General features: G+C 39.9%; 1 protein-coding gene across 5 annotated transcripts in view; it reads left to right on the top strand.

The window, feature by feature from the left end:
- Positions 1 to 12,067, top strand: part of GAB2 (GRB2 associated binding protein 2) — a 202,899-nt gene that overhangs the window by 41,821 nt on the left and 149,011 nt on the right. The window contains exon 2 of one of the 5 annotated variants that reach the window (XM_054662580.2): positions 11,503 to 11,590. The exons of the other annotated variants lie outside the window; for them this stretch is intronic. The gene's annotated coding sequence lies outside the window, so the exon portion shown is untranslated. The remainder of the gene's footprint in view (positions 1 to 11,502; positions 11,591 to 12,067) is intronic. 5 annotated transcript variants of the gene reach the window in all.

The following is a 12,067-nucleotide window of genomic DNA, read 5'->3' as shown; positions in this document are numbered from 1 at the left end:
AGGCACCAGAAGCCAATGGAGAGTCTGTGTATGAAGCTTCTGAATGAAATGGAATATAGTTTCCTCTGTGAGGAGCTAGGACAACGTGGCCCCCAAGGAAAATCTGAAGAGCACTCTGTAACTTATTAGTCAGTGAGTCAAAGAGGGAAAATGGAAGGCTATATCACTGACTATGTAAGCTTTATAAATTTTGAGGTGTTCGGGCCTTTTCTCTGCCTCTCTCTAGTTCAGCTCAGATTACTACCTGATTCTAGAATGGGATCTGAAACTCAGTTGTAATGGGTAAATCTCAAGATGTATCCATTTACTTCTATATCAGTGGGCATATTGGGAACTATACCTCTAGATTGCTGATCTGTTGATGTATCTGTCTCTAATTTTACCATATATTTGCTGTACCAATAAATGCCTTTTTAATGTTAAACATTTTCCAACAAATATTTCCACCATGTCTTTGCCACTGAAAAGACATTTTATATCAGGAAGAGCCTTAGATTTTTCAAACTGTGTATGGATCAAAAAGTACTTTAATTAAGCTGTGCCCAGACTAAAAAAAATACAAACAGAAAAACCCCATTTCAAAATGAAAGTGGATAGTTGTGGCCTTTGATTTTAAAAAATCTCACAAGATAGACTGAGACTATTTTGTAGTAGTAGTAGTTTAATTCAAATACCCAAATATTAGCAGGGCATAGTGGCATGCATCTGTAGTCCCAGCTACTTGGGAGGCTGAGGCGGGAGGATTGCTTGAGCCCAGGAGTTCTAGGCTGCAGTGAGCTATGATTGTGCAATTGCACTCTAGTGTGGGTGACAGAGCAAGACCCTGCCTCTAAAGAAAATACAAAATAAATAAACGAAATATACAAAGATTGCAAAGTGTGCAGTTTGTGGTCTTCCCTTTACCAATGTACCTGTGTGTGAAATAGAATTTTCATTACATGCTACAATTAAAATAATATTTCAATAGACTTGATGCTGTTCTTGATTTGAAGATCCAATTTAGCAACTGCATTCTGGCATTTATTCCCCTCCTTACCCATCCACCTTGTTTTATGCATAGAATAAACCCATAACATGTTCTTTCTTAGTTTCCTGGTGTGTCTACCCACCCATTAGAATAATGGGTCTGTCTTTTACATTTCTGTAAAACTGTGTGCCATTATATTACTTACTAAATTGTATTTTAATTTAATGTATATAATTTCTGTCCAACTCCAATAAAATATCAAACCCTTAAAGATAAGGATAGTATTCGTCTTTGTATTTTTAGCATTCAGCATAATGACCAGCATATAATAGACATTCTGCAAATATTTGAATCATTATTTTGTACATTAAGAAATGGATGATGAGTAAGGTGTAACAACTTCACTAACTTATCTAGTCAGTAGCAGAATTGGCACTAGGACTAGACCCCGGGACTTCAGGATCCCCCCCGGGTAACCCCCAAGTCTTTCCGTTGTTGTAGGGGTTTGTTGACATGGACAATAAGGTCCTACATAGACATAGTTTTATAATGAGTTCAGAAATGGCTCAACAAAAGTGAAACCTGTGACAAATACCGGATTATTTGTATTGTAGACCTTGGTCTTAATAATTTTGTTTTTCTTCGAGGGTTGATGACAGGTCATGAGATTTGAGAGACACACACAGTAGTCAACTGTATGGAAAATACTGAGGAAGTGTGTTTTCGGATTACAAAACTAAACTGGGATCAACTTGGACTTTTTCAGTCAAGCTGTTAGAATGTGTGTCTAAAGTTGGCCTGCTTATCATGTGTTATGATATAACATTGGTTTGGTCAGACCCTCTGATTTGTCAAATCCTTGCCAAAAATGGGTCCCATAGAAGGCAACCTGGGATTAGAATGCTTTTAAATGTAAAGTCTCAGGTTTCCAGGATAAACCATCTTCACTTAGCAGAACTAATTCCTTTAACAAGCATTTGTTGATTCCAACTGTGTGTCAGGTACTGTGCTAGCCTGGAGCAGCAAAGAAGGATAAAAAGAACCTTGTTTTAGAGGAGCTATTAAGTCAGATTCTGTCCCCAAACTGAACAGCTACACAAAGAGGTGATTTCTGTTTGAGGGGTTTGTGTGGGGTTTGTGTGATCATCTAACAACAAAGGAGCTGGGAACCAAGAAAGTTTGGTCAATAATAACAATGACTACATTAATCCAGTATCATGCCAGGTTCTATTCTAAGCAATTTACATGTATTACTTAAGTATTTGTTTACATTTGCGGAAGTTTTCCTTGTCCCGGGCCCATTCAATGTGTTATTTTTATCTCTACGTTTAGAAACTTTGACCTTTTTTGTTTTGTGGCTTGTCCCTTATTTGATTTAAAAAGTCATTATATGGCCAGGCGTGGTGGCTCACGCCTGTAATCCCAGCACTTTGGGAGGCCAAGGTGGGCAGATCACCTGAGGTCAGTAGTTCAAGACCAGCCTGACCAGCAAGGAGAAACTCCCATCTCTACTAAAATACAAAATTAGCCGGGCGTGGTGATGCATGCCTGTAATCCCAGCTACTCCAGAGGCTGAGTCAGGAGAATCGCTTTAACCCTGAGGCGGAGGTTGCAGTGAGCTGAGATTCCGCCATTGCACTCCAGCCTGGGCAACAAAAGTGAAACTCCGTCTCAAAAAAAAAAAAAAAAAAAAGTCATTATAATCACCTAGTAGCTTTAGATATGACTCTATATATAATGTATAGAACAGAGAAGAGTTGTTTGCTCCATAAACATGTGCAATTATTTGTCAAAAGAGAAATACAAGTTATTCATATTAGTATTCACAGTCTTCCCTTTAGTTTCTCACTGACTCAGTGTATCTACCAAGATTCCCTTGGTAATATCTGTCCCTCAGGTAGTCTGCTTGCCCAGTGGTAAGTCTTTCTAGGGTGGAAGGATTCTTTCTTACTGGGTCTTCTTCCAGGACTCTACTTCTTTCTAATAGGCTGAATGGAGCGAAAATGTAAAAATAGGGAAGACACGCTGAATCTTCTTAATAAAGAATTTTTAAGATAAAGGGGAAAGGGGAGAATGCAAATTTGAAACTGGTTTTGAAGGTTGGGAGTGGGGTAGGTTGGTGAATGAGAGACCCTTGAGCAACTATATTATATGAGAGAATTGATTAAGAGATAAAAAGTGTGTTACGATTTTGATTTCTTCTCGTACCCATTGAGGAAAGCATGTAAAGACTGGAATTACTGTTTTTTCACTTTTGATTGTTGGACTTTCTACCCAGGACAGCCACTTAGATTGCTGGGGTTTATTCAGGTTATACATACCATGCCTCTCTATTTTAACTGGCTTTTTGTCCCTTTCCTTGCTCAGCAGTTTTTCTGCAAGTAGCTGATAAATCAGGAATTCTTAAATTCTTTTACAGGGTTTTTCCTGAAAGATAAGTTTTTTTAGAGAAGTAGAGTGGGCCTAGGGAATAATACCAACCTTAGATGTGGAACCTCTAGGGGCTGGTCAAATGTATTTGGCACACTTACTCTTTACTATGTCATCAACAAGACTTGGATGTCTTTCCTATTTACTGCCTCTGTCGTTGGAGCTACAATTCACATCTGTTCCAGAGGTCATGGAAACTCTTCATCTCTCAGCATTTCTAGTGGGTATCCTTGGCAGGCTTAAAGCAGAGTCAGGAGGGTGAGAGCTCAGAGAGAGGCTAAGGTGAAAGCACTTTGTAAACTTATAGAGGATGGTATTTTGTACAAAGCCTGGCACACAGCAGACATTCAGTAAAAATGCATAGAATTAAAAGAAAAGGAAAAAAAGCAGATACCTTTTACTCATAGCAGTAATCTCTCTTCTGCTCCCCCTACCTTGGTCAGGATAAGAGTGCCTTGTGACATGGATTAACACCATACGAGTAATAGTTTATATTATTTAATCTCATTTCTTAAAATAGCCCTACAAAATATAGTATGATTTTGATTTTATGTTTATGGGAATGAAAGTTTTAGAGGGTCTATGTCACTTGCCCAAATATTACCCTTGTAATAAGAGATGGAACTGGGATTGGAATGTAAATGTGTCTAGCTTCAAAACCTTTTATTTTTTTTTTTTCTACCTTTCTGGCCGATACAGCTGTCAGACTATGTTTAGAAGTCTCATGGGTCCTTCAAGTGACTTTACTAATGGTCTTATGGAAAGCTGTCTCCCCTGAGAATTGGTGTTTGAAGTTCTTGGTTCATTCAGCAAACGTGTGCTTAGCCCCAGCTATAAGCACGAACTGTACTAGACAGCAAAGGTGGACACCAAAGAAATAATCCCATCCTCATGGAGCTGCCAGTGTAGTGAGTGATCATAAATATAAACAATGTTGGGCAGAATGATGTTAGCAGTATAACGTGAGGTTGTCCTGGAGGAACACGGAAGAGGGATTGAATGAGGGAAGGAAAAGAATCAGCCCCTCTTATGTAAGAGGCAGCACTATGTCTGCCAGAGCCTAACATCTCTTTTAGCCACCTTAGCTCATTTAATCTTCACTATAACCGTGTAATATCCTGATTATACAGATCAGCAACCTACTTGGCGTTTTACAACAAGGAGCAGATGGATAGGATTTTCAATCTCAGAACTGTCTGGCTGCAAGTCCCTGCCCTTTTCATTAGACTACTGAGTATAGGTTTTTCCTAATGTATGTTTTTTAAATACATGATAGTTAAAGTTCTATTCTGTATACAAGGGTATGCGTTGTGTGAGACTCAGTGTGTCTATCGAGATGCCCTTGGTTCTGTCTGCGCCTCAGGCAGTCTGCTTGCTCAGTGGTGAGTCTTCAGATGTTGCTGCTTTTGCCACGTTTTCTAACAGTGCTGGCTGTCTCATCTTCCCTCTGTGAGGGTGGGGCTCTGGTTTGGTCTCTGTTAAGTCCATTGTGGAGAGAACTACAGCAACTCATGTGCCTAAGCCCCATTTGGCCAGACCCTGGCCTCTCCTACCACTTTCAAGTTCAAACGTGGGGTGTGTTCTTCCCCAGTGACTGTCCAGAGTGGCTGGGTAAACACAGCCTGGAAGTAGGGAGTGAGGGCAGTTGACATCACTGACCAGAGCAGTTGGAAGCTGGAGAAGGGAAGGAGCCAGCAGACAAATTGCTTCGTGTCTGCCTTTCTCCTCCATTTACCCCTTACACACACACACACACACACACACACACACACACACACACACGCACACACACATACAATATTAGTAGTTCCATACAACCCATCCTGTAACCTTCTAAATGAGCAGTTGTCTGTGTTTTCATCTTAAGCCATAGCGGGTTTGTTGATGCATATAGCCTTGGTTTCCTTTCCCTCCTATTCTTTCCTACCAGTCTTTCCCCACTCTCTGCTCTGAGATTGCAACACATGATAAACAGGTAAGCTTTGCTCCAGACTGTTTTCTAGAACCTGGGCACAATAGTAGTCAATAAAAAACATCTTGCCCATCACAGACCCTTGCCCTGTTTGCCCTGTTTTATACCTTGTTATTTTTCACTTAGCATAAATCAGGTAATATTTGAATACTACCATATGATTAATGTGCACCAAAATCCTGTGAGATAAAATAAACCATGAGTGTAGTTCCGTATTTGCATATATAGGTCAATTGTATTTTCTTTTTTAAAGGAAAGATTATTGCTTTTGTTAAAATGGTACATGTTCGTTATAAATCAAGAAATGCTAAAACAAACAAACAAACAAAAAACCCCACGCCAGATGCCATCATCTGGTAATAACCTTTAGGTGAATAACGTTCTGGGGGCGCTCATGAAGCTCAGCTTTTCTCATTATCTTTATAGTAGTGTCCGAGTATACTACTGTAATTTAACCAACCTGACCAGTTGATAAGCAGTTACAGTATTTTATTTACTTAAAAAATGTGCTGAAATGACCATCCTTATAAATGCCTTTGGATTTTTTAAATTTGCTGGTATATAAGATATATTTCTCCCCCTGAAAATTTTTATTCAGATACTACCTTGTGACCAACACACCTGTTTTGCAGATGAAAGACTCTGGGCCAAAGCAAAACTAATAGCAAGATAATCTGCCCTTGGGCGACTCCTCTAATGAGAAAGAATGGGAACACAAAACACTGTATAAGGGATGCAAGTTTCACATCCCAGATTTTGGTAACCAAAAGAAACCATAGGCCACACAGCTGATCAGAGGTACATTTGAGCTATTCCATTACATTTTAGATTTTAACTTTGCTACAGTAAGTCATGGCTCAAATACAGTAGAGGCACTGATTGATCATTAAGTTTATATACACTGTAAACTAACCCAGTTAAAAGGCAACAGCACCATATTTTGAAGACAGGGTGACCAAGTTTCTAATGCAATGATTGCCATTGATTAATACAATGAACTGGAGACCAGCAGGGATGATAAATTTTCCTGGCATTGAGAATTACTTATCTGACTTTTTTTTTTTTTTTTTTGAGACAGGGTCTCTGTCACTCTGTCACCCAGGCTGGAGTGCAGTGGTACAATCATTGCTCACTGCAGCCTTGACCTCCTGGGCTCAAGTGATCCTCCCACCTCAGCCTCCTGAGTAGCTGGGACTACAGGCGCATGCCACCATGCCCGTAAATATAAATTTATTTAATAAGTAAATTTATTAATTTTAAACAAATTAAAAAATTTTTTAATTTTTAAAAAATTTGTTCGTAGAGATGGGGTCTCGCTGTGTTTCCCAGGCTGGTCTCAAACTCCTAGCCTCAAGCAATTCTCCCACCTCAGCCTCCCAAAGTGCTGGGGTTATAGGCATGAGCCACCATGCCCGGACTTATCTGACTTTAAAGATGCTTTTCCGGGGTCTGAAGTTGAAGATTTAAACCTATAGAGTTTATTTTTGCTGTCTTGTCTTTTTTTTTTTCAGTTTGTTAACATGCTGTGTAGTTCTGTTACAAACGTATGTAGTGAAAGACCAGCTTTTATTAGGGTTAATTGTTCCTTTTCTCATTTGGTATGCACTAGTATTTAGTGAAATTCTTGCTTCTTGTAGTATGCTTTGTTTCTATTTTTATTAAAACATTTGTTTGTATTGTGACTATCTGTGTAGTAATTTATATATTTAATTTGTAGCTTGCTTTTCAGCCATCAGTACTGTATTTCAGTGACTTCTGCACAAACGTGATTTAACTATAGGAAATTTTTTTGTCCAGGATAATTTACATAAAGTCCCTCACTTGAGAATTTCAGGTGACAGAAGTTTACTATATTTCTAAATAGCAAGCCTATTATAGAGTAGATCAGAATTAATCATATTCATGAACAGTATTAATCTGTTGAATAATCAAACCATCAAGGCAGATGCATTGGTTGAGTTGCTGTTCTTGGACTTCCTGGTTGAACAAAATGGTCTTGCCATTCTTAGCAAAGAAATACCTCAGCATGTGGCAACTCATGGATGTGGCCAGTAAGTGCTGTGAGAAGTGAACAAAGAATAGAAAATTAAGCACTGACGGCCGGGCGCAGTGGCTCACGCCTGTAATCCCAGCACTTTGGGAGGCCGAGGCGGGCGGATCACGAGGTCAGGAGATCGAGACCATCTTGGCTAACACGGTGAAACCCCGTCTCTACTAAAAATACAAAAAATTAGCCGGGCGCAGTGGCGGGCGCCGGTAGTCCCAGCTACTCGGGAGGCTGAGGCAGGAGAATGGCGTGAATCCGGGAGGCGGAGCTTGCAGTGAGCAGAGATAGCGCCACTGCCTGGGGGGAAGAGCAAGACTCCGTCTCAAAAAAAAAAAAAAAAAGAAAAAGAAAATTAAGCACTGACATATTCTGAGATGTTTTCTGAAGGCGCTCAGGCTAAATGCTCTCACCTCCTTAATACTGGCTGAGAGGCTGGATCTTCTGCCTCCAGCCCAGTAGCACTTGGTTTATAACACTATATGAAGTGACTGCATCTCTAAGCCAAAAATCATGATACATGTTCTAAGACAGGTTATAGACTGGTATCTTTAGCCTGAATTCCATCTATAAAGTGTTTTGCTTGGCCTGCAGTGTTTTAAACACTTTTAATTAGTCGTAGATTGTTAAAAGCTGAGATCTCTTACCTAAAATCTGTAAAATGTCCAGCTTCCAGATCTGGGAACACTGGGCCCAAATTTCTGCCTAGCAGCAATTAGCTGGAACTGGGTGGTAGCTTTCCATTTAAGCCAAAGCATATGCGTTCTAGTCTGCTGTATCACATGCACGCATGCACACATACATGCACACACCAGTCACTCATATATGTACCTACCTGACCCTTTACACTTCCAGACCATATGCCCTTCGAAGGCAGGATTTTTGTCTGTTTTGTTCATTGCTTTTTTCTCATGACCAGAATGTTGTCTGGCACAAAGTAGGTTAAAGGATATCGCTAGATGGAGGAAGAATGTATTTGTGACTCTTGGTCCAAGTTGATGGGGGAAAAGAAAACAGAAGTTTTCAATTTGGAGCTCCTCCAGATATTTGAGCTATGTTCCCCTTTACCCCTGAGATACTGTATGGCTCAGGAATATACCTTAGTATCATAATTTTGTATATGACTTATCTCCCTTGCTAGATGGGTAAATTCATTGGGTTCAGGGACCTGTCTTGTATTTTTTTGCATCCTTAAGAATACCTTGCACATAATGGAAGCTTAAATACTCCTTGGATAGTTAGTGGATTTTTAAAATTTCTCATGTAACTTTGTGAATAAAGATGGGGAGATTCTAATGAATATGTTGTTCTGGAGGATCATTTGAGAAGCAACCATTTGAGTTGCTTCTCCACTATATTTTCTCCAAGCCCTATCCCCAATTACATTCTATTCGCCATCATAGTCTGGATGGGGAATAGAATGTAATTGGGGATAGGGCTTGGAGAAAATATAGTGAATATAGAAGGTTTTTGATAATCCTTAACCCCTGCTCTTTGGTAGCAGGGTAAATTAACCCCCCATCCTCACTTTGTGCATATTCTATTTTAGTACTCATCTTTTTTTTTTTTTTTTTTTTTTTTTTTTTTTTTTTTTTTTTTTGAGATGGAGTCTTGCTCTGTCGCCCAGCCTGGAATACAGTGGTGTGATCTCAGTTTACTGCAACCTCCACCTCCTGGGTTCAAGCAATTCTCCTGCCTCAGCCTCCCAAGTAGCTGGGACTACAGACACGCACCACTGTACCTGGCTAATTTTTGTATTTTTAGTAGAGACGGAAATCTAATTTCACCATGTTGGCCAGGCTGGCCTTGAACTCCTGACCTCAGGTGATCCACCTGCCTCGGCCTCCCAAAGTGCTGGGATTACAGGTGTGAGCCACTGTGCCCAGCCTATTTTAGTACTCATCATATTATGTTAAAGAGCTTGTCTCCTACACTGGACTGTGATTTCCATATCATTAAGAACTCGGTATGGTTTTTGTGCATCTAACAGCTAATACTTACTTGATAATGTTTGTGTGCCAACTCTGTATAAACACTATTCTAGGAACTCAGTAAATGTTTGCATTGAATTGAGTTTGTGTTAGGAGTTGTATTAGAACTCTACACCACCTTATAGTTTATAAAACATATGTATATTCATTGTCTTATTTAATTTTGAAATCAACTGAGTGCTGCAAATGAGAAAAATCAAAGCCCAGAGAAAACTGTAACTGGTCCATAATTACACAGCAGTTAATGGCTGAACATCCAGGCTGAACTTTGCCAGTTAGTGGCTGAATATTCACGAAATTCTGATGCCTCCATAGAGCGGGATAGAATTATGGAGGACTTGTCATTCTGGGCTGCGGAATTTGGACCTGTGTGTTGAAACAAGAAGAGAAAGGGAAGTGTTTCTTAAGTTATTTTTGGATGAAGGCTTTTTGCGATCCAAGGCTTCATCCCCTCAAGCTCAACAATAGCATTCCTTGGGGGAGTGAGAAGATGATGAATGGTCATCAGTTTGCTTGCCTCACCCAGATTCCATTCCTACCTCCCAGAATTTTCCCTGGTCCCACCCAGCTCCACAGTAACAATCAATCCCAATCAGTGACTGTACTTCATTTTTTGGATCAAGGAATACCCCTCCCTTTTCTGTCTTCCTCCTTAGGGCTTTGGATAGGAGCCCTTTAATTGATGTTGACTGAACTGGAGGCCAGCCCCTGCATACCGGGAATGCCAGTGGCTTTGTTAGTTGAGGAGGGCGCTGCATTAGCACTGCCCTCTAAATCCCAGAGCAGGTGGAGGAAATCTAATTAGCATTTAGTAAGCCAAGGTGCCCTGGGGAGTTTCTGATAAAGAAAAGGTCACTGCAGACGGAGAAGGGACACTGATAGGGAGACTTCATTTTCCTAGTGGGAACTTTCTGAAATGGACTGGGAATCAGGTGAGCTGGATTCTAATGCCTGCCTTACCGGTGGCTTTTTAACCACACTTAAGTCCCTCTGCTTATCTGAGATTTCATTTTCTTGTCTGTGTCTAGTCCGTTACCAGACTCCTTTTCCTACACAAATATTTGTTTCATAAAAGTGGAAGGGACCTCAGATCATTAAGTTGCTATCACCTTGGGATGACAGGTACACTAAAATCTCAGAAATCACCACTAAAGATCTTATTCATGTAACCAAATAACACCTGTTCCCCAAAACCCTGTTGAAATAAAAAAAAAATGACTGCAGCCATTCCCACCCTTGTATTTCAAGCATAGCATTGCCACCTACTTGCAAAATACTATATAGACGTATATATATATTTTTTTTTAAAAAGGTGCTATTACCTGGGAAGCTTTTCCCAACATTACATATGTCCAAATCTCACTCTGTATCTACTGAATCTTCTGATATCAGTAGATATGTAGTAAATATGTATAGTTTGGGGAAAATTTCTCAGGAAATTTGATAAAATCCCTGGTTTATGCTTTTTTGAAGAACTTAAACACATATAGCAAACTCAAGGCCTATCACAGCATTTGCTATCGTAGTTGTTAGTAATATGTTTGGAGAGGAATTTGGGGGGGTGGCTATTAAGTGAGAAGCTAGAGGTAGAATAACCACTGCAAGCAATAAGCATTTTACAAAATGGGGATTGAGCTCTATTCGTAGGTGATGAAATCAATGGTAATGAGTTGCTACCAGTATTTTCAAAGTAAAATAGTATACAAAAAGTAGCATGTATTGTGTCCAGTTAAGGATATTTATTGAAACTTTTAAGTTCATTGTATTTATAGATACTGTGCTACAATTTAAAAGACATTTCTTACTGAATTTTTGTCAAAATCCATTGACCTAGATAGGAATCTGTATTGGAGTAAAGATGGTTCTAAGGGGAAGGAGTGTAGAGAAGCAATGTGGGAGCCACATGCGGTGGTTCATGCCTATATTCTCAGTACTTTGGGAGGCCCAGGTGGGAGGATAGCTTGAGGCCAGGAATTCCAGAAGCAATGTGGAAAGGACACTAGGGAATGTAGATTCTAGTCTTTATCCAAGTTCTTTGACTTCAAGCAAATCACATTTTTCTCCTGGACCTTACATTCTTTTTTCTCATTGCCCTTAGTACCTTCTGTCTGACTTCAACCCCACATCTGCTTGACAAGAATTAACTCAAATATCTCTTCTTAACACCTACCTGATTCTGGCATACAGTAAGTGCTTATAAATATATGTTAAATGGGTGAGAACCTTTCCCTTAGGTCTGTAGGTACTTTCACTGGGCTTGTATATCTACCACTCCATTTAAAACTCTACTTACAGCTTTTTAAGAAAATGTATTTCTAAGCCAGGCACAGTGGCTCATGCCTACATTTCCAGCAGTTTGGGAGGCTGAGGTGGGTGGATTGCTTGTGCTTGGAAATTCGAGACCAGTCTAGGCAACGTGGCAAAACCCCATCTCTACAAAAAATACAAAAATTAGCAGGTCATAGTAATGCGTGCCTATAGTCCCAACTACTTGGGAGGCTGAAGTGAGAGGATTGCCTAAGCCTGGGAGGTGAAGACTGCAGTGAGCTGTGTGTGTCCCACTGCACTTCAGCCTTGGCAACAAAGTGAGACCCTGTCTCAAAAAAAAAAAAAAAAAAAAAAGAAAATATATTTCTATTTATCTTTTACTAGGTTGTGGTCCC

This window comes from Pan troglodytes, chromosome 9 (genome assembly GCF_028858775.2).
Source record: "Pan troglodytes isolate AG18354 chromosome 9, NHGRI_mPanTro3-v2.0_pri, whole genome shotgun sequence".
NCBI classification, from domain to species: Eukaryota; Metazoa; Chordata; class Mammalia; order Primates; family Hominidae; genus Pan; species Pan troglodytes.
The sequence above is the reverse complement of the archived record's forward strand: the minus strand, read 5'-3'. Positions and strand labels throughout refer to the sequence as shown.